This window comes from Sapajus apella, unplaced genomic scaffold (assembly GCF_009761245.1).
Source record: "Sapajus apella isolate SASKATOON/1434 unplaced genomic scaffold, GSC_monkey_1.0 scaffold101, whole genome shotgun sequence".
NCBI classification, from domain to species: domain Eukaryota; kingdom Metazoa; phylum Chordata; class Mammalia; order Primates; family Cebidae; genus Sapajus; species Sapajus apella.
The window spans coordinates 1,549,600-1,573,235 of NW_022437041.1; the positions used below are offsets into that span (position 1 = coordinate 1,549,600).

General features: G+C 38.7%; 1 protein-coding gene across 8 annotated transcripts in view; it reads left to right on the forward strand.

Annotated features, from left to right (window-relative positions):
- The window catches only part of TBL1XR1 (TBL1X receptor 1), a 195,657-nt gene that overhangs the window by 91,145 nt on the left and 80,876 nt on the right, over window positions 1-23,636 (forward strand). For 5 of the 8 annotated variants that reach the window (XM_032258276.1, XM_032258283.1, XM_032258279.1 and 2 more), the window contains exon 2: window positions 16,628-16,703. The exons of 2 other annotated variants lie outside the window; for them this stretch is intronic. The gene's annotated coding sequence lies outside the window, so the exon portion shown is untranslated. Of the gene's footprint in view, window positions 1-16,481; window positions 16,704-23,636 lie in introns of those variants that run through there. One more of the 8 variants, XM_032258277.1, reaches the window with a different exon arrangement.

Here is a 23,636-nt window from a genome sequence, read left to right on the forward strand (position 1 = left end):
AAGAAAATTAGAATCGTCAGCAAGGAGGCTGAAGGCATCTGAAGAGTTGTTAGTTAAATGAATAGTTAACTAAGCAGTGCCTCGACAAACCCATTATTACCTCTCGCCTCAAAACTAAAAAAATCAAAAGCTGAATTTTTAGGCATCAAATGATTTTCAGTTATAAATTTGGGGATGCATTAGAAACAATTTGGGCTTTAGACCTCAAAGTTGCAGGGGAAGAGAGGAATGAGGAGTATGGATAGTGTGATTGAAGGGGGAGCAGTAGGCAGCGTAGAGAGATTTAGAAAGAACTGACCAAATTTAGTGGTTGTGACAGACAAAGGAGGCAAAGGAAAGAGGTCTGACTCTCAGGCTTTTGGATTGGGTGATGAATAGCAGTAAGCAGCACAATGTGACTCTAGTAATGACTAGTGCTTTTGTGCCTTCCAAGACTTTTTGGTAAACTTCCAAAAGGTTGAAGACAATGCGTTTTAAAATTTCAGTCTCTCTTGTGAATACTGATTATGCAAATTAAGTAAATTTGACCTAACTCATTGGATAAAGTCCTTGATTTTTATATGTATCATCAGTTTTTTAACATATAGGTCAAAAATATTTGGAAGCTGGGTCAGGTAGATGGTTTAAACGTATGTTACTGGCTGATGGCCTTATACTGTCTTCTGGCAGGGGCCCAAGAGCCTTACTGTGTCGACTCCATCCTGCTGGGCGCTGTGGCAGTGAGACAGTATGGGTATAGACTGCCCCACTCCTCAGTACAGTGACACTTAAATTAAAAATCATCATCATCATCATCATTTTTTCCCCCTAAGATACAGGATCATACTCTGCTCCCCAAGCTGGAGTGTAGAGGTGTTAATCATGGCTCACTGCAACCTCAAATGCCTGGGCTCAAGGGATCCTCCTGCCTCAGCCTCCCAGATCACTGGGATTACAGTTGTGAGCTACTTACTGTGCCTTTAAATTTTTTATTTAAAATTTTTTATTACTGCTTTTTAAACCTTTTCAATTTAAAAAGAAGTCACAGCTAACACTATATTTTTACCGTGTACAACACAGTCTTTTGAAATACATCATATTGGCTGGGCATAGTGGCTCATTCCTCAGCATTTTAGGAGGCCAAGGGGCGAGGATTTCTTGAACCCAGGAGTTCAAGACTACCCTGGACAACATTGTGAGGGCCCGTCTCTACAAAAAGTTAAAAATTAGCTAGGCTTGCTGGCACACACAGTTTCAGCTACTTGGGAGGCCGAGGCAAGAGCTTTTGAACTTGGGGTTGGGGAGGCAAGGCTACAGTGAGCTATGATTATGCTGCTGTACTCCTGGGCGACAAAGCAAGACCCTGCCTCAAAAAAAAAAAAGCTTTTTATATATACATGTGTATATATACACATTCATGTATACATACATATACGCTATTACTATTTAAGCCTTTTCATGTACATACATACATTTAAAAACATGTATGTATATGAAAAGGTTTAAAAGGAGTAATACATATTTTTTAAAAAGTTGTGTATATTACTACTTTTTAAACCTTTGTGGGTGTATGTATACATAACATATCCATATATTTTTTGAGATGGAGTCTTGCTTTGTTGCAGGCTGGAATACGCATATATATACACTACATATATATGTGTATGTATGTATACATACACATATATGCCTGGCTTGTTCACTAAACCTGATGTCATTCATGTTGTCATATATGGCAGAATTTTATTCTTTAATGGCTGAATAGTATTCCATTTGTGTATATGTCCTATATTTTCTTTTTTCTTTTTTTTATTTTTATTTTTTGAGGGAGGGTCTTAATCTGTCACCCAGGCTGGAGTACAGTGGCGTGACCTTGGGTCACTGCAGCCTCCACCTACCGGGCTCCTTAGCCTCCTGAGTAGCTGGGACTGGAGGCACGTGCTGTCACGCCTGGCTTTTTGTACAGATGTGTTTTCACTGTGTTGCCCAGGCTGGTCACAAACTCCTGGGACTCAAGCCATCCACCTGCCTCGGCCTCTCAAAGTGCTGGGATGCTGGCCTGAGTGACTGCGCCAGGCCCCGTTTATCTATTGTTGGACATTTAGGTGAATTCCGTATCTTGGCTATTGTGAATAGTGCTGTGATACCGCAGTGCAGACAGCGCTTCAACACCATAGTGATTTCACTCTCTTTGGATATTTTCCCGGTAGTGGGATTGCTGGTGGTTATTTATGTTAATTTTTTTTTTTAGAAACCTTCATACTGTTTTCAGTAATAGCTGTACTGGTTAAATCCCCACCAGCAGTGCGTAAGCATTCTGTTTTCTCCATGTTCTCACCAGCCTTTGCCGTCTTTTGTCTCGTTGATAATGTTTACACTGACATCATGAGTGTAGTGATATTTCACTGTGGTTTTGATTATGATGTCAGACATTCTTCCATATATACCTGCTGATATTGCGTGTCTGTTGAGAAATGTCTGTTCAGGTCTTTTGCCATTTATTTTTTGTTTAAATGTTTTCATTATTTCTAGAGATGGGGTCTCCATGTGTTGCCCAGGCTAGTCTCAAATTCCTGGGCTCAAGCAATCCCCCAGCCTTCGCCCCCCAAAATGTTACGTTTACAGGCATGAGCCACCTTGCCTGGCCATTTTCGCACATTTCAAATATTAGGTTATTTGATATTTTGTTATTGAATTGTCTGAGTTCTTTTGGATATTATTTGTCAGATATATAATTTGCAAATACTTTTTCCTATTCTGTAGGTTATCTTTTTGCTCTGTTAATTGCCTTCTTTGCTGTGCAGAAGTTTTTTGGTTTTATATAATCCTATTTGTCTGTTTTTGCTCTTGTGGCTTGTGCTTTTTGAGGTTCTATCTGAAAAATCCATGCTCAGACTATTGCCATTAAGTGTTCCTTAGTAATTTCCTAGTTTTGAGTCTTACATTTAAGTCTTTAATCCATTTTTTTTGTTCAATTTTTGTATTTGGTGAAAGATAAGGGTCTAATTTCATTCTTCTACATGTGAATATTCAGTTTCCCCAAAACCATGTGTTGAAGAGTCTCTTCTTTTCCCACTGTGTGTTCTTGGCACCTTTGTGAAACATTAGTTGGCTGTAAATATGTGGATTTACTTTTGGGCTGTCTCCATTCTATTCCATTGGTGTTTTTGAGACAACTTCTTGCTTTGTTGCCCAGGCTGGAGTGCAGTAGCCCGGTCTCGGCTCACAGCAACCTCTGCCTCCCAGGTTCAAGCGACTCTCCTGCTTCAGTCTCCGGAGTAGCTGGGGCTGCAGGTGCATGCTGCCGTACCTGGCTAATTTTTGTAGTTTTAGTAGACACAGTGTTTCACCGTGTGGCCAGGCTGATCTTGAACCCCTGACCTCAGTTGATCTGCCCACCTCAGCCTCTCAAAGTGCTGGGATTACAGGCATGAGCCACTGCACGTATCGACTTGTATTTTAAAACAGGGACAATAATACCTAATAAAATTGTCAGATTTAAATGATACTGACCGTACCAGCAATGTAGAGTTTAATACTCACTTTGTCACCTGTGGTAAAAACGTTTAACCACTTTTGGTCTCAATCTTTATGCATAAAACAAAGGGGATTGAATGAGACAGCTTTTCTTTAACTGTCCTGTGATCAAAACAGTTAGGCCAGGTGCAGTGGCTCATGCCTGTAATCCCAGCTCTTTGGGAGGCCTAGGTGGGTGGATCACCTGAGGTCAGGAGTTCAAGGACCAGCTTGGCCAATGTGGCAAGAACCCCGTCTCTACTAAAAGTACAAAAAATTAGCTGGGCGTAGTGGCACATGCCTGCAATCCCAGCTACTTGGGAGGCTGAGGTGGGAGAATTGCTTGAACCTGGGAGACGGATGATTCAGTGAGCCAAGATCGTGCCACTGCACTCCAGTGTGAGTGAGACTCCCTCTCCAAAAAGAAAAAAAAAAAAAAAAGAAACTTTATTTTGATTTTGTATCTGTGTTGTTTTATTTCTCAGAAGGCAGGAGATAAGTTTCTTCTTTGGTTTCAGGGCCTAGTTCTTATTTTTTAAACGGCTTCAAAGGACCTTAGCAGTCAGTCCAGTAAACCGAGTCATTGCTTGTTGGTGCTGCGTCTTAAGAGGCTTAAGTTGTAGGCCTAAGACCACTGGCACCTAGAGACAGAGTTGGGATGAGGACCCAGGTGTATTGTGAGTAAAAGGTTCCTTAAACCCTTTCTCTTTCTGTGGATAAATGACCTTGGTTTAATGTTTAGCTCTGACTCATTTGAAACCTGAAGTGGAATGTTGGCACCAAATAGGGTATGGTAAAGAGATCCCTGACATCTGATTTGGGAGGAAATATTAATACATGGCAGGAAGGTGTGGTACAAATTCTTAAAACCGAGCATGTCCTTGATGGATTGGGTGCTCTGGAAGACACGTCCAGGAGATGTTTATAAGATGATAGTGGTCCTGGCGCAGTGGCTCATGCCAGTAATCCCATCATTTAGGGAAGCCTACGTGGGTGGATCACTTGAGGTCGGGAGTTCAAGACCAGCCTGGCCAACATAGTGGAACCCGGGCTCAAGCGATCCTCCCACCTATTTTGTCTCTACTAAAAATACAAAAATTAGCCAGGAGTGGTGGCGTGCACCTGTAGTCCCAGCTGCATGAGAGGCTGAGGCAGGTGAATCACTTGCACCCAGGAGGCGGAGGTTGCAGTGAGCCGAGATAGTGCTACTGTGCTCCAGTCTGGGCAACAGAGCAAGGCTCTGTCTCAAAAAAAAAAAAAAAAAAAGTTAGTGGTTCTTCAGTGGAGCTCGGCTGTTTCTAAACCAGGGTAGCTTTTGCACTGTCTGTGAATTCTTTGCCCTTTGCATACCTACCTGAGCAGTGACATGGTGATGGTGATGGTGATGGTGGTAGGGAGAGGTGCAAAGACAGTAGCTCCTGAATTGCATGTCTTCCTGCTGTGTGTCTGGCGTGATACTACCTTGCTAGCCTTTCCTGTCCTGTAGCTTTCTGAGTGAACACATGCCAGGTGTGGCCTGCTTATGTTTTGTGAATTTGTCTGGTTGAGTCTGAGTTGTTAGAGCAGTTCTTTTCAACTGATTGATTTGCTTGACGTGAGATCAAGGGGGTGAAAATCATATACACCACATTTTTATCCTCTTTGTGTGAAAGATATTTTTCTCTTCTGGACCCTATCTAGAAGGAAGTATTCCTTAGACAACTTCTGGCTTCTTTTCTCTCATGAAGTGGAGGTAAGATTTTGTCCTTGCACTCTTCTGCTTCCCAGAATATCCCTCCCTGTTCTCATTAAGTTCTGACCACTCCTTCCTCTCATCTGATACTTACTCATATCGAGAATTGTAGGTACAATAGTAGGCAGGAGTCATAGACATACTCTCATTTATTCCTGTGCAACTGTCTTTATAGTTCCAGTTTTATGCATTCACAAACATTTCTTCTTTGCCTCCTGTTTTTCTTCTGCTGAAGAATAGTGAAGACAGTAGGGGAAAAAGAAAGAAAACCGCAAACTAAACCAAGACCAGGGGTTCTTAAGCATTTTAAGAAGTTCTGGTTTGTGTTTTGTTATTTTTACCTAGTCAGGTATTTTAAAGTAGTAATTGTGGATAGATAGCCCTGGATTCGTTGTAAGCATTTGCTCGATATTTACAAATTGAGTCTGTTGTCTAAACTGTGGAATGGCTTAAGTGATTGGATATTCTATTTCAGTGACATTTTTCTGTTTTTCTGTATTGTGTCTTGGAAAAAGTTTGAATTTCTTTGATGTTAGTTTTATAAGAATGTGTGTATGAAAATATTTTGACTGAGTCGACTCTGGGCAGCAGTTCAGAATTTCATTGATGTGGCGTATCTTCTCTGTAGCATTTGATAGCTTTTATGATGGCCTCCATACTACTATAATGGTAAAATCTGTCCTTTATAATGCCTGATATGTCTCTTAGGAATTGTCACTTCACAATGTATTAGGAGACAACAGGCATGAATAGATATTTCAGAGAAAAAATTAGTAATTACAACACAAATGACGTATTTTGTGAATAAGGAAGTGTTCTAGGTATGGCTTCCAGTAGTAAGCTGACAGCACCGAGATACAAGGCACATCTTCATACATCAGCGCCTGCACACGGGAGCTTCCTGAGTATCTTGCTCTCTCAGTTGAAATACAAACCAACTCTGGCTCTGACCATCCTACTTTAACATCAGCCCAGGGCTTGCTTCTTCCCTTTCTCTTACCCCAACTTCAGAGTCTCTTTACCCTGCTTGGACTTTTTCTTTTTTTTGTAGCATTTATTATTGTAATGTTACACTTAATAATCAAAATTCTGCTGAAATTTAAACTGTGAGAGGGCAGGGATCTTTGTTGTATTTCCTGATGTATTTTAGTAAGTTTTGTTCCCAGTGTTGGTGAACTAATAGTAACTTCATGTAAATGGTTAACTTTTAGTGTTAACAATCTCTAGTAGAAAGATTAATTACAGTTTGTTTTTTCTTCTTTCTACCTTTCTTTCTCCATCTCTTCTTTCCTCTTAGAGTTCTGTTGTCTAATATAGGACAAATTTTGCCATCATCCCAAAATAAAAAACCCAAACAACCTATTTAGTGTTAGGGATAAACATAGACGTTAAATTACATTTCTTCCCATTCTGTTAAAGGAGAGTCTAGCTTTCTTCATAGTTTGTATTTTCTTTTTTTTTCCCCCATTTATTTATTTTATTGCAAGTTTGTATTTTCTTGAGTAACTAATGCATTTCTAATGGAGAGAGTTCATTTAGTGTATAGAAGCTTTGTTGCTGATTGAATCTTTGGTGGTTTTGATATTCAACTGATACTCAAAAACTGGGAAAAGGTATGAAATTGACAGTTTTAAATGTAATTTTGTTTATAGATTTATTAACTTGTTTTAAAATATTAATTACCAATATACAATTAACTTGTTTTTCCCTATATTTACCTGTGAGTTAGATTATGATTTAGAGTTGTTAGAAAATGTGAAAAGAAGACATGTTTGACAATAACATTTTTGTCGCTTACAGAAATGATTTTTGGTATCCGGATACCTTATCACATCAAAAAGCTAAAATACAAGCACATTTTCTGTTACTTTTTAAGATAGGCATAACGTTTCTTCCCAGTCACTACTTGGTGAACATTAGCTAGCATTGGCACAACTTATGGTTCGTGTTTTCTCTTGCTTCCTTCCATTTGCCCTGGCAGGGAGGACGCATTTCTAGGACCACCATCACTTATCCCAACGTTTTTATTGTCTGTTTCTTTGTAGTTTGCATTAAAATAACAAAAAACTTTCTGGCCAGGCACGGTGGCTCATGCCTGTAATCCCAGCACTTTGGGAAGCCAAATTGGGTGAATCATGAGGTCAAGAGATCAAGACCATCCTGGCCAACATGGTGAAACCCTGTCTCTACTAAAGCTACAAAAATTAGCTGGGTGTGGTGGTGCACGATTGTAGTCCCAGCTACTCGGGGGCTGAGGCAGGAGAATCCCTCGAACACGGGAGGCAGAGATTCCAGTGAGCAGAGGTCACACCACTGTACTCCATCCAGCCTGACGACTTCATCTCAAAAAACAACAAACAAACCACCTTTCCGTCGGTATTTTTTAAGCTCATGGAAATTCATAATTCAGACTATTTTTTTTGCTTAGGGAATTGATTTTGTTTGTCTTTTAATGCTATACTATTCTTAACCGTTTCGCTCCCTTTTAAACTATACATGCAGTTATAATTAATTGATATATATTAGTGTTATTTCTGTGTGAAAACGCCTTTAGGCATTTAATAGGATTTTAAATCCTAGTGTTACTTTCTTTACAGTGAGCCAAACACTATGTTCATAGGTGTTACCAGGCTATCTGATACTCTATATAGGTAAAGACACCGAGGACCTGCTTACGGTTTCATGGGTATGATTTAAAAGAGCTGAGTTTTTGAACAGAGAGAACAGAAAGCCCTTATTCTTTCCATTCTACCCCCACTGTCTTTTTAAGTTTCTGAAGATGGCAGAGGAATGTTGAAGTTTAATACTTTTAATTTTCTTATTGACCTTCATCATTATATATGTGCCACATAGGATACTATGTTTGAATTCCTTAGAAAATTTCCTTTTTGTAGAATAGTTATATGTTTTTACTGCGCAGTGTTTGAGTAGTAAGTGTTTTTGCTTGGTCTGTTAGTTTATTTGATTTAAAACAACTTTACCTCATTTATCCTAAAAGCTTCTTTGTTTTATCCTGGATCTGTAGAAATTTGAAGGCTATGAGAATTGCTTCAGAGTCAAGAAACTATGACCTGTGGACTATATCTGGTTTATTACCTCTTTTTTTTTTTTTTTTTTTTTGAATAAAGTTTTATTGGAAAGAATAATGTATTATCTGTGGCTACTTTGCTCTATAATAGCAGAGTAATGACAGAGACCAAATGGCCTGCAAAGTAAAAAAAAATATGTATCTACTGACCATGGTTTGCCAACTCCTAGACCACTGCATGCCAGTGGCTGAGAAGAAAGATGGAGTAGTTGTATTCAGATAATCTCAGCTGGTGTTTTATTATTGTAACTTGGGTGGTAGGCAGAGAGAGGAGTAATTTTCTATATTGGGGTGTGTGGGTGTGTGTGTGTGTGTGTGTGTGTGTGTGTGTGTGTGTGTAAATAAAGGTGGTCTCCTTTCTTTCATGATCCCCAGGTGGTGGCTCTGTGTGTGTGTGAACCAGAAGTGGTTCCTGAATGGGCCAGGCAGATAACACTGCTTGTGTTTGCTGGTTTAAATGTATCATTTTAAGTTTGGTGAACAAGTTAAATTGAAAGCATTTTGGCAAACCAATATTGGAGGAGAACTTGGCATTCTCTAGAGTTAAGAATATTCCACTAAAAAACATACAACCTTGATTTCTTAAAGGAATGTATTTCTGGCAGCGGTTTTGATTGGAATGTGCTAGTTAAGTGAACAATTTGTTATAATTTACTGAAGGAAAAGCATTTGCTGATATTGTCACTTTCAAAATGTGCAATCGGAGAACCAGTGTTAAAGCCTTTTCTTGTGTGAATCTGTAAGGAAATGCTTGTAGTAAGGGCGCACAGGAGTGACACTTTGAGCTCATCAGTAGTGGATAAATAGAAACATAACATTTCAGAATTCTCAACCTAACGTCTAGTTTAATGTGAGTATATATTTTTTTCTTTGTGTCCAAAGCACTTGAGAATGGCAGTTTTCAGTTTTATTTTTTTTTTAAAGAGGCCCATTGCATTCTATTACAAAGTAAAAATTGAAGATGTTTAGTTGTGAAGTGTTTGAAGAACTGCTTCAGTGAGAGGGTGTTTATTGTCACTGTGGGGGTATGCTAGTCCGGATGCCTACCACGTTTGGGCGTACTCCAAATCTGTTGTAGCTTGAAAGTGTTCTAAATGATAAGTTTCTTTTTAAGTAGTAATGCTGTTGTGTTAACTCACAAAAGACGTAACGTAACTGGACTCAATAGCCTTGGTGGCACACAGGACAGCAGAATCTGAATGGACAGTCTGTGTCCTGCATACACAGTCAGGGGAGAAGTGGGCACCGAAATCCAGGCCAAGCTGTTGCCCTGTTAGGGGACTGTCTTCCCAGAGGAAGGAACTTCTTTTATGACCATTTATCGAGTACATATTACATCTCAGTCCTATGCTAGGGACTGATTAGCGCTTTTTAAATGTTAAGTTATTCCACTCCCCTAACATATTTCACAGATGAAAAAGCCAAGGCACTGAGAGGGTTAAGGTAACCAGCTGCCAAGAGTCAGAGCCAGGGAGTCCACACCCACCTGTGTGGCTCCAGATTCCAGGTTCTTAGCCCCCGATATGGTGCGGCTTCTCTTTTGTAATTTATTCTGCTGGAGTCTAATTTGCGCAAAAGAACTGCTACAGACTCTTGTGCTGGCGCTGATAGCACACTTGAGTGCTAAGTTAGAAAGGATGGAGCACACATAGAACAAACTTGAGATCATTTGCCCAAGTGCCCACTAGAACCTCCTTGATGAATCACATATCCAGGTTTTGTTCGAGCCTTGTCATTGATTTGTGCGATGGTTTATCCCTTACATTGAATAGGAAAAAAATACCTTTTTATAACTTCTACTTGCTACTTAAAATTTTGTCACACATAGCTGAGGCTCATTTGGTCTTTATGTGTCTCTTTATCTGTATGTAGAAATCAACCGTGGTCCTTCTGTGTCTGCTTTTATGCATTTTTTCGTTATCCTGTTTTGTAGTCTTTTTGGCCTCTTTCTATTGTTTATGGTGTCTTCATTATCATTGTCCTTCATTTCATTTTTGGGAGACAGATTGAGTTTATCTTTGTCATCATTAATCTTAAAATTAGATTAATAAAGCACTTTATTTAGTCTGATGTAGTATTAACATATTTCTCCCTCTCCTTCTGAACACTACTCACTTGGCAATCTAATATTTGAAAGAAGTGACCTCTTGCCTTAGATTAATAATTAGAAAGCAAATAGTAAAATTTCCCATCTTGTTCCCTCCCTTGCCAGCCCCACCCACCCACCCAGTGGTTCTCAACCTCCATTGGAACCCCCTGGGGTAGGTGTGGGGGAGGATTTTAAATGCAAGTGATGTGGGTCCTACCCTATGGCAATTTCATCTGAGTGAAGGGCACTACATCATAGTTGGGCTCTAATCTGCAGTATTTCCGTAGGACAGAGTTAATCGAGACTCAGTCTTGGCAGAGCTGTTCTCATTTCTACTGGAAATGTGTTGTTCAACTGATTTTTGAATCAGATATTCAACCCTTAGGAAGAGTGAGAAATCTAATAAGATGTAGGAATGTCAGTTTTCTCTTCTAACTTACATGCAGTGTACCACCCGTGTGGTCTTAGGCAACAAAGCTTCATTTTTTTTTTTTTACCCCCTTGTATTATTTCTTAGATCCTCGTTGCTGTTCCTACCGCCACTCCCACCACACTTGTTGCTCTTCCAGGCTTTTTTTTTTTTTTTTTTTTTTAAAGCAGTTATCAACGTTCTGTAAACAAGAAAACAGTGTCGTATCTGTGGTATTTTAAAGGCACTGTAAGTTGCACCATTAATTTAATAACTTATTTTGGGGAGAAACAAAATTAGTTATATTTACACATTAATGCTGTACTCAAATAAAAGTCACTTAAAATCATCCATAGATTTTTGTATTAGTTATCTAGTATCAGTAAATTTGGAGTGTAAGCCTTTTCTCATGTTCAAAATGCCTATCGTTGAAGGTTTGTGAACTGGAAGCTTTAGATGCACAGGTTTTAGTGCCTAAATAATAAACTTGACTTACATTACACTCAAAACTCTTCAAGCCAGGCTTTAAGAACCCTGTGGGTCATTGTAAGAGTTTATGCTATTGTCTTTAATTGCATTACTTACCCTGTGACAGACAAATTTAGAAATACTTGATAGTTTTTTTTTGTTTTATTCTTACACAATAGTTTATTTTTGTATGACTTGTTTGTTGTAATTTTAACTTAAAATTCAATTACATGTGATGTTACCAACTGAACTAAGGTAGTAATTAGGTGATGAGACACCAGTGCGTGTTTAAATTGCTTTCTCTTTATGTGAGCATGTGGTCTTGAGAGTAGCTTATTATTAGAAATTGGAGTCAGATACTTCTGAAGCAGTTTTCCCCAAATTGCCTAAGTCACAATGGGAAACTAAAACATACTCGGAAATTGCAAAGCTGTTCCTGGCCTGACAGTGAGTCTGATCTCAGGGTCACTTCACCTGAATGTCCCTGCTGTTAACGCTCCTTCGCCTTTTCACCTGCCTTACTTTCTGGCTGTCTAGATGTTATCTGTTTGTGTGATTCCATGGGAAATGAGGATGGGGTGAGGGCCAGGGAGGATATAATGTTTAGAGGCTTTGATGTATGCATGGTATGTTGTTGGAGATAACATTCTGATAGATTCCTTTTTTGTAAAATGGATTAAGAAGATTCAGTTGAAACTCTGATTTACAAATATGTATATATTTAATTGTTCCATTACGAGGTAATACTTTTTTTTTTTAAATTGTGCTTTCAATCATGCTAAACAATTTAATTTGAACTTCCTGTGACTTTTTCTGGAAGTTCATTTATAAAAATTTTTGAAGTAGGGTCAATTCTGGTAGGATTCTTAAATATCTCTCTCTCTCTCTCTCTCTCTCTCTCTCTCTCTCTCTCTCTCTCCTCCTCTCCTCTCTCTCTCTCTCTCTCTCTCTCTCTCTCTCTCTCTGTCTCTTAGCCTCCCTAGTAGCTGGAATTATAGGCGCCTTCCACCACACCCAACTGATTTTTGTGTTTTCATTAGAGATAAGGTTTCTGCATGTTGGCCAGGCTGGTCTTAAACTCCTGACCTCAAGTGATCCCCCCACCTCGGCCTCCCAAATTGCTGGGATTATATTTTTCTCTTAATTCCTGGGATGACTTTCCCAAATTCTGTACGTAAAAAAATTGTTTTTAACTTTATTAAGATACCAGATACGCTTCCTTGAACTTGTTAGTGACCACTAAGTCCTATATTAGAGTGTATTGCTACCTTAAATAATAAATAAGTTTGTATTGTGTTTGTACCTTTTTCTAGGAAAAGGGCCCATTATGTCTGTTAGCTTTTCAAAGTCATTTACAAATTAAATAAATTTATCTATTCATGTGTAGGTGGCAGATCTTAGAAGATGTCGGCTAAGTCAACAGTGCCTTTCTATGCTGAAAGCCTTATCTAAAACTAATACTTCATTTACTTTAGATAAAATGCTCTGAAATACATTTTTGGAAGCAAAGTTTTTTGTTAGGAGACAACACACAAAGCCTGCAAACATTTATTTTATTACAAGAAGTAGAGCAAATAGATTTAGTTTATGTAGCACACAAAGGAGGTGACAGTTTTTATACTAATAATGTGATTGATCTTGTACTTCTTGAGTTTGTTGTTAATGATGGAAGATCAACCTTTGTTGGTCACCTTTTGGAAGTGATACTAAAACTGTTGGTATAGCCAGGTTCTCCCAGGCATTTTCAAAATAACAATCCACTGTGGAGTTTTTCCTTCCCAGTGTGATTTATTTGCACTGTAATTCAGTCTCTACTGCATTTTATTTTCAAATATGTGTATATCCATTCCTCAGTATCTAGATACTATTAACATTTTATCAACATACATATCTTAAGCATATATATTCAAGGCACTATTCTTAGTTTGGTGGAGGGGGCGAGGGGGACAGCAAGATGATTAAATCACTCCCTGGTCTCTGGAAGTTTGAATGGAGAGGCATGATAAAAGAATACGGCACTATGCAGTTGTAGAAAGGGAGATGTGTTAAGTGGGGGTTCGTTTCTCTCTCTGGGTAGGGGGTCGGGCAATTAATGGAGGAAGCTGACTGGGCTGAACTTTGAAGAAAGGATAGGGAGATTTGTGAGCAGACCATAGTCAGAAGGACATTTCCGGGGAGGAATGAGGAATGTCGTGGCAGCCAGAGGGTGCAGACAACAGAGCTGCAGTGATCTGCTGTGGTGAGAGTAGAGAAGGTTGAGTGAGAATAGAAATGCAGATAGACAGGATACACATGACTGTGTTGTGGACTTGAATTCCTTTAATACAAATAGTTTTAATAAACATTGTCAGACTATCTTAAATGCACCTTAACTTTTGTAATTCCTTTGTAAAGTATGTCACTATATCTTTTAAAATTTAGATAATTCATTTTGATTGCATGATGTGTTTTGTCAATGCATCACACAATGGCTAGGCCATAGGTGGTAAATGAGTTGACTAGGAAAACATCTAAGAAAAATCAAAAATATGGCCCTGCGTATGTTTCTAGGAATTCCTCAATTTTCCAAATTCAATTGTATGTACAATTGGTATACCATTTTTCACATATTTATTCACCCTTCACATCCTAGAATCAAATACTTTTTAAACATGTCATCAATTATTAAATCCCTATTGTGGTGTTTCTCCTTAAGGACCTGTAGGAAAAGCTAACTGAATGAATGAAGACAAAGGTAGAGAAAAGGTAATTTGTGAAAACTGAGATTAGATACATCTATGAGGGTGATGAGAGACTCACTGACGACCGACAAGTTAGAAAAAGAAGCAGGCAGAGGAAGAAAACTCATGGTCTAATTTAGCATTCTATAAAGGTAGATGTATGTGAGTTTGTGTGTTATGTGTGTACCATACCATATTCATTTATGTTCGTTTCAAAGTAAAAAACAATTCTGATGGTTAATACGGGGGTTAATTTATATCCTCATTTGGCTCTAGTATAAGAGAGTCATGTACAGTATAACATGGTACTAATGCTGTTTGGAGGAAAAAGTGGAGATTGCACAAAGCATCAGTGATACGTCCATTCTTTCTGTTTCCTGGAATTGCGATTATTTCAGCTTAGTACTATAAGTTGACTTGTTGTCTTAGTCCATTTTATGTTGTTGTAACAGAATACCATTGACTGGGTAATTTATAAAGAAAAGAAATTTATTTCTTCCAGTTCTAGAGGCTGGAAAGTCCAGGCCTGAGAGGCCGCATCTGGGAAGGGCCTTCTTACTGCTTTTATAACATTGGAGGGCTTCGCATGGCAAGAAGGCAAGAGCGAATCAGCTTAGGTCCCTCTTGCTCTTCTTAACAAAGTTTTCATTTCATCGTGGGGGCTACACCCTGATGATCTTTTGTAATACTAATTCCTCTGAAGGGCCCTACCTCCAAATGCCATCGACATTTGAATTTGGGGATTAAGTCTCCAACACATGAAATGTGAGGGACACAATTAAAACAGCATGTATTCACTTGGGTTACATAGATTCGTAAATCTTACTATCCAGTTTTAACCAAGTCTCACCAAAACAATCTGTCTCAAGACTTAGTCTTGCAAAGAGATTGCATCTGAAACCAAGATAGGATTAAGAAAAAAGAAAATGGCAGAGCCAATACTTAAACTGTGAGAACGAACTCTTCACTTGCTATGATCTAATCATTTTGTGAATGTCTGAAAAAGTTAGTGATTATCAACAAAGATGTTTGAAATGTAGATTATTCACTATTGGTATTGATGAGCTTTGCTCTATGATTAACCTATACCTTACGGTATTAGTTAATGATGTAAAACTATCATTATTAAGACATTCATAACAGAATGTTATGAAGAAAAATATTATAGTACTGTGAATAAATATTTATCTGTCTTTTGCTTACGTTGGGTGTGTTTTTTGTTTGAGACAGAGTCTCACTCTGATCACACAGACTGGAGTGCAGTGGCGCCATCTCAGCTCACTGCAACCTCTGCCTCCTAGGCTCAAGTGACCTTCGTGCGCCAGCCTCCCAAGTAGCTGGGACCACAGAAGTGCGCCACCATGCCTAGTTAATTTTTTGTATCCTTGGCAGAGACAGGGTTTCACCATGTTGCCCAGGCTGGTCTCGAACTCCTGAGCCCAGGCGGCCTGCCTCGGCTTCCCAGAGTGCTGGAATTACAGGCATGAATTACTGTGCCTGACCACTTGTATGTGTTTTAAAATATGCATTATTTAGTAGTAGTATTTTATTTATTATGTATAAATAAGTTGAATGCATGTATGCCAAAAATTTTTCTGTGACAAAAGTGCTCTGTCGATTTTTGGATAGCAAGCAGCCCTGTATAATTTTAGCTCAAAACTTGACAGAAACTTTGTAGTGAAATAATTGATGTTCCTAACATGACCTTGAGTAAACAGAGCCCAGTGGTATGTAGTCACGGTGTCTAAAGAGCATTTCCTCAGTCTGTGCTAGAAAGGATCTACCGACTAGCTCCCAAGTGCCTCTGGGCGACATGCCATGGGGGCTCACGCCCTTGTCATGGTGTTTGAAGCACAAGAGATTGATGGGATAGTGTATGTGGCATAGTCACCATTTACTTAGTTATCTTTTTAGTGCTCACTTACTTCACCTGGTTGGTGCAGGAGCTAAACCTCCCATAGATCACATGGTAAACTCCTTCCTGTGGCATCCGCTTGATTTAACCCTTTACAAAATTGTATTCCATGGTGGAAACTGCACTGGTTGGTGACCCAAGAGTCTCTTCTGATACAATATGTGAAGTATAACTTTTATATTTACACAAAGGTTTTGTGGAATATAAGGTACCCTGACTTAGTAATTCAGAAGACTGGATAAGCCCTATAAAATGTAAAGTCTAAAGAGATCAAACTTAGTAAGTTTTGATTGAAATTCTTTCTAATCCAATGATATATTTCTCTTTATTATTAAACAATACAGAATGCAAGTTTATGTCATTCTTTGTGGCCCATTATTGTAGATTGTGAACATACTAATTGGACCCTAATCCAGTAGTATTTGCCCGAGTTGAGCTGAATGGTGGCGAGACCACTTGTGTGCAGATTAATCTCTTGGAGTCTCATTTTGTTCTCTGTGTCATCCTCTTATGAACGTCCGCAAGACTTGCCAAGTATTAAGCACTCAAAAGTTGCTGCTGTTGTATATGATAACAATTACTTGGGGGAAAAAGAAATTCACTGGTGGGGACCTTAGAGAATATTTCAAACATGTAACATTTGCTATGGAAAATCTTTTAACCTGAATTTGTTTTAGGGCACATTGAATACTTTACTTTCCTTTTCCTCAGCATCAACAACAGCAACTTGTGATTGGCGGTGACCGGATATTCAGTTGCACATCCCCTCATCAATGCACTGCCAATGGTAAGACTCCAACTCCCGGTGTCAGAGTGTTTCTTATTCTCTTGTTTTTAGAATCATTTGAGAATTTTCAAAGTTTCTCACAATTTGACAAAATACATGTGTTCCCAAGCTACGGAAGTGGGCTTTAAAAAAAAAATACATGTAGTTTAAAGTACCTAAAATAACTTGAATATTTTTTTTAAAAATTGCCACTTTTGAAAATTTTTCTTTTCTTTTCTTTCTTCTTCTTCTTCTTCTTTTTTTTTTTTTTTTTTTTTTTTTTTTGAGATGGAATTTTGCTCTTATTGCCTAGGCTGGAGTGCAATGGCACGAAATTGGCTCAGTTGCAACCTCGCCTCCCAGGTTCAAGTGATTCTCCTGCCTCAGCCTCCCAAGTAGCTGGGATTACAGACATGTGCCACCATGCCTGGCTAATTTTTTTGCATCTTTACTAGAGACAGGGTTTCACCATGTGGGTCAGGCTGGTCTTGAACCCCTGACCTCAGGTGATCTGCCCACCTCAGCTTCCCAAAGTGCTGGAATTACAGGTGTGAGCCACTATGCCCAGCCTAAGATTTCTGTTTTCTGAAAAGCCTCTTAGCTAAGTCATCAGGATGAAAAGTAGTATTGTTATATCGTGATGGTCCTGTGTTTTGTCAAATGAACTATATTTTGTGAATAGTATTGTTAAAAATGCAACAGTGGCATTTTGCTACTTTATTTTCGTCCATCATTTCACTAAAATAGATTTGTTTCTATGTATTGCATTTATCCTAATACTTTTAGTTGTGTACATTTAAATGGCTAGGATTCTATCTGTTGTAATTAATAATTTTAAGGACAGTTATTCTTATCTATTTAGAAAGATTTTAAGGAAGCCTTTCACTGTAGAATATAAATGGCAATCATGTGACATAGCAGAAGGACTACTGGACTCTGTAGGAGGTGGCATTTGCTTTATTTCCTGAATATACTACGAATCTTTGACCTTTGGCAGGTACTCTTATAAAACTTAGATGATGGAATTGGACTTAATTTTTAAGGATTATTCTAGCTGTATGCCAAGTGATCCTATCACTGTTAACTAGAAGTCAGAGTGATTCTCCCTTAAAAAAAAATTTCTTGCCAAAATTATATATTTTGGGGATGAGTAAATAGAAAGGAACTTTTCCTTTTTTTTTTTTTTTTTAAGAACTAAATAATAACATCTTACATTTATATTTTCTGTAGCTCATTAGCAACAGTTTTAATTATTTTTACTTAGTTTTAAACATTAAATTAGGTATGGAAACTGAGGTTTATAGAATTTGATGGGAAATGATAGATGTATCATTCTGAAAGAAAAACTATTAAAAGTTAACAAGAACCAAAATAAGTGGGTAAGATATTTGTGAAAATATTCCTAGGAAATACTTCCTATTACAGATGAATCTTTTCAGTATGTTGGTAGGAGGAGAATTTTCTCTGTCCAAACTCTTCTGAATTCCTATTGGGGAAAAAAGGGTTGACCTCTTCCTTTCCCTTTTCTCCTTCCCTCTCTGCATCCCCATCACCCTCTTCCCTTTCGTCTCCTCCTTTCTCCTTTCTCTTTTCTCTCTCAGGGGTTGATAGGAGATGCTAAAAAAAATAAGATACCCACCCCCCAGGCCAAGCTTTACCTAGCACAAAGGATGACATGGTTTTCGTTAATTTATAAAGCACTTGCTGGGGTCTGTAGGTTGCTCTGGTGACTCATTAACCACGAAATCTGCTGTTTCCCAGGGAGCACTAGAGTTTCTCATGAAAGAAACAGATCCATGGTAAATCAGCTTTGGTATTTGGAGTGTCTGCTCTTGGCTTTTTGTTCACATGAAGTTTTTGTTCAAATGAAGTTCACATTTGAAACCTGTTACCCTTCTTTCTTGTCAGAGCCTTAGTATTTGTGGCACATCTCCCCTGGCAGTCAGACCAGTTGGGTATCTGAGTACAGGTGCCATGCGGCTACCTGTCTCTAAGTGCCTATTCTTAAAAGTGAAAATTTTTATGTACTACTCACACAGACTATGTTTTTATAACTGCTCATAGACCATATTTTAAATTAGATCATCCCAAACATGTTTGTCAGTTTTGTTGAAAATCCCTGAAATCATGTTAACGCCATCATCATAGAGATTTACGTGTGTGTATGTATATGTGTGTATGTTAATGTGTGTTAGAGATGAAGGAGACCAGGATTACAGCAAACTTGCTCATAGCCTAGCTAAGGACACTGGGCCATTTCTAAGTATTTGTACAGATGTGCCAGTCAATTTATAGGTGTTGGTTGAAAATGGTGGGTTTCCCATGACCCTCAGAAATGTGGTAATATTCTGGGTTGAACCTGTGGTACATAGTAGGTCATATTTTTTTTTCCTCTGAAAATGCCAGAATGTTTAGTGGGTTTATATACAGTTACCTCTACTACCTCCCTACCTGCCCTCAACAGTGTTCTTTTTTTCTCTTAAAATTTTTAAAATTGATGTGCAGTAGTTGTACCTATTTTAGGGTACATGTGATATTTTGATATTGTGTAAATGTGAAGTGATCAAGTTAGGGTAAGTGGGATATCCATCTCCTCAAACATTTTTCTTTCCCTTGCTGAACATTGTGCTTGCTAAAATAATACGAGGGATCAATAACATTCTTTTTTGCCTTCGCTCTTCTTTTACCTAGACACAAGTAATTTTAAATCTAATTGCACCTTATGGCCAGGTGCAGTGGCTCACGCCTGTAATCCAGTATTTTGGGAGGCCGAGGAGGGCAGATCACCTGAGGTCAGGAGTCCAAGACCAGTCTGGCCAACATGGTGAAACCCTATCTCTATTAAAAATACGATAATTAGCCAGGTGTGGTGGCATGCGCCTATAATCCCAGCTACTTGGGAGGCTGAGACAGGAGAATCACTTGAACCTAGGAGGCAGAGGTTATAGTGGGCCGACATCACGCCATTGCACTCCAGCCCGGGCAACAAAAGTGGAACCCCATCTCAAATAAATAAGAAACAAAATAAAACAAATCTAATTGCACCTTAAATCATGATTTATAGCTGCTTTCCTTTTTACAGTGTTTCATACTGCTTTTTGTAATTTTCTCATATTGCATTATTAGGGCCCATTGGCCAGCAGGTGTATGTTATTATTTTGACTTTTTATTTATTTACTTATGCTTTGAGATGATCTTACCCTGTTCCCCAGGCTGAAGTGCAGTGGTTTGGTCTGGGCTCACTGCAAAACCGAAACCATTTACCTGTTAAACAGCACCCCTGTCCCTGTCCTCTGGCAACAACCCTTGTATTTCTGTTTCTGTGAGTTTGCTAGATACCTCATATAGGTAGCACCATACAGTATTTGTCTTTTTGAGATTGGCTGCTTTTATTTAACATAATGTCCTCGTGGTTCATCTGTACTGTAGCTTGTGACATTATTTCCTTGTTTTTTTAAAGGCAGAATGAAATACCATTGTATGTACATATCATATTTTCTTTATTTTTTAATTCTTTTTTATTTCAAGGTTTTTTGGGATTAGGTGGTGTTTGCTTACACGGATAAGTGCGTTAGTGGTGATTTCTGGGATTTGGATGCACTGATCACCAGAACAGTGTACACTGTACCCAGTGTGTAGTCTTTTCTCTCTCTACCCCCCACACTTTTGCCGGAGTCCACAAAGTCCATTGTATATTCTTATGCCTTTGCATACTTCTCATAGCTTAGCTGCCACTTATGAGTGAGAACATGCAACGTTATTGTTTTCCATTCCTGAGTTACTTCACTTAGAATAATGGTTTCTAATTCTATCCAGGTTGATACCAATGCTGTTATTCCATTCGTTTTTGTGCCTGAGTAGTTTTCCATGGTGTATATACATACACCACAATTTCTTTATCCACTTGTTGACTGATGGGCATTTGGGCTGGTTCCAGTTGTGCTGTTGCAAATTGTGCTGCTATAAACATGCGTGTGCAAGTATCTTTTTCATGTAATGACTTCTTTTCCTCTGGGTAGATACCCAGTAGTGGGACTACTGGATCAGATGGTGGTTTTAGTTCTTCAAGGAGTCTCCATAGTGTTTTCCATAGTGGTTGTACTAGTTTACATTCCCACCAGCGATGTAAGTGGTCTCTTTTCGCCATGTCCACGCCAACATCTATTATTTTTTCGTTGTTGATTGTAGCCGTTCTTGTCAGGAGTAGGGTGTCATCACATTGTGGTTTTCATTTGCATTTCCCTTGTCATTAGTGATACTGAGTATTTTTTCATGTTTGTTGGTCATTTGTGTACCTGCTTTAGAGAATTGTCTATTGGTGTCCTCAGCCCGCTGTTTTGGGGGATTATTTTTTTTTCTTGCTGATTTGAGCTCCTTATAGATTCTGGATATTGGTCCTTTGTCAGACGTATAGATTGTGGAGATTTTTCTCCTAGCCTGTGGGTTGTCTGTTTACTCTGCTGATTGCTTCTTCTGTGCAGAAGCTTTTTAGTTAAGTTCCGTCTTAATTTCTCTTTGTTTTTGTTGCATTTGCTTTCAGGTTCTTGGCCATGAAGTCTTTGCCCAAGCTAGTGTCTAGAAGGGTTTTTGCAGTGTTATCTTCTAGAATTTTTATGGTTTTAAGTCTGTTTAACTCTTTGATCTATCTTGAGTTGATTTTGTATAAGGTGAGAGATGAGGATCCAGTTTCATTCTTCTGTGTGTGGCTTGCCAGTTATCCCAGCACCATTTGTTTGAATAGGGTCTCCTATCCTCATTTTATGTTTCTGTTAGCTTTGTCGAAGATCACTTGGCTGTATTTGGCTTTATTTCTAGGTTCTCTGTTCCATTGGTCTATGTGCCTTTTTTTTTTTTTTGACAGAGTCTTGCTCTGTCACCCAGGCTGGAGTGCAATGGCACAGTCTTGGCTCAGGGCAACTTCTGCCTCCCGGGTTCAAGCAATTCTCCTGCCTCAGCCTAGGATCACAGGTGCCTGCCGCCACGCCTGGCTAATTTTTGTATTTTTAGTAGACACGGGATTTCACCATGTTGACCAGACTGGGTTCAGAACTCTTGACCTTGTGATCCACCTGTCTCGGCCTCCCAAAGTGCTGGATTACAGGCGTGAGCCACGGCGCCCGGCCTATGTGCCTGTTTTTATGCTGGTGTTGGGCTGTTTTAGTGACTCTGGCCTTAGAGTATAGTTTGAGGTCAGGTTATGTGATGCCTCCAGATTGGTTATTTTGGCTTAGTCTTGCTTTGGCTATGTGGCTCTTCTTTGATTCCATAGGAATTTAGGATTGTTTTTTGTACTTCTGTGAAGAATAATGGTAATGTTTTGATGGCAGCTGCATTAAATTTGTTGATTGCTTTTGGCAGTATGGTCATTTTCACAATATTGATTCTACCCATGATTCTACCCGTTATACTGCAGATATTTCAAAATCTGATCCTGGGATGTGTTTCCATTTGTTTGTGTCATCTGTGAGTTCTTTCAGCAGTGTTTTGTAGTTTTCCTTGTAGAGGTCTTTCACCCTCTTGGTTAGGTATTTTCCTAAGTATTTTATTTTGTTTTTTGCACTTGTTAGAATAGGTGTAAAAGGGGTTGAGTTCTTGATTTGATTGCTTGATTGCTGTTGGTATATGGAAGAATTACTGATTTGTGTACATTAATTTTGTGTTTTGAAACTTTGCTGAATTCAATTATCACTTCTAGGAGCTTTATGGAGGAGTCTTGAGGGTTTTCTGGGTACACAATCATATCATCAAACAGCAACAGCTTGCCCTCCTCTTCACTGATTTGGGTGCCGTTGATATCTTCTCTTGTCTGACTGCTCTGCCTGTGAGTTCTTACTATGTTGAATAGAGGTCATACCACATTTTCTTTACCCATTCATTTGTTGGTAGACATTTGCGTTGCTTCCACCTTTTGGCTGTTATGGATAGTCTGGCTTTGAACATGGAAGTTCTTGATTTCAGCTCTTTTTAGAAGTGGCATTCTTTCTGGGATCTCAGAAGAGGGTTTGCTGGACCATATGGTAATTCTGGTTTTTGTTTGTTTGTTTGTTTCTTCCTTGAAGAACTTCTGTACTCTTTCCAGAGCAGCTGCACCATTTTACATTCCTAGCAACAGTGAACAGGATTCTACACACTGGACAGCATTTGCTGTTTGTTTGCTAGTGGCCATCCTAATGGTTGTGAGGTGTTGACAATAATTGCCTAACACTACCAATTATCTACTTAGCTTTAATTTTTCTGAACTGCTCATAAATATGCTTTTACAGAATCAAATTCACACATTATGTTTGGTTACTGTGTACTTATGCTTCTACCTATTTTTTTCCCTTTTATTTGCCCTGTGAAGTTTTCTACGTTCTGTACTTTATTAATTGCATTCCTGTAGCATAGTGTTCATCTTTTCCTTATATTTTCTGCAAATTGGTGGCTATATCTAAAGGCTTCATCTAATTAATTAAGATTAATCTTAATTTAGTTTTTTTTCCTTTATTATGGAAGGTTAGAGTGGCAGAATGTTGGACAGGTGGTGCTAAGTATAGATGCAATACCTCTAGTCTGAAACGCTCCAGCATCTGAAATGTTTTGAACACTAACATGACACTCAAAGGAAAATGCTCATTGGAGCATTTTGGATTTCAGATTGGGAATGCTAAACCGTTACACTGCAGATATTTCAAAATCTGAAACACTTGTATCCCCGATCATTTTAGATGAGGGGCATAAAGAAGCACCTAATGCTTGTTTTTATTCCCGACAGGAGGCAGTGATGGTCATTGCCTGGATTGCTTATTTCCATGAGGGTGTACAAAATGTTGATATTCCAATTATATCAAGCTTTTATTGTCTATAACATATCTGTAAAGATAAACTTTCCCCAACGGATATTTGGTTACTCTGTGGCACAGATTGCATAGGAGAGGCATATGAAATGCATGATTCTTTCCTTCCTTTACCAAT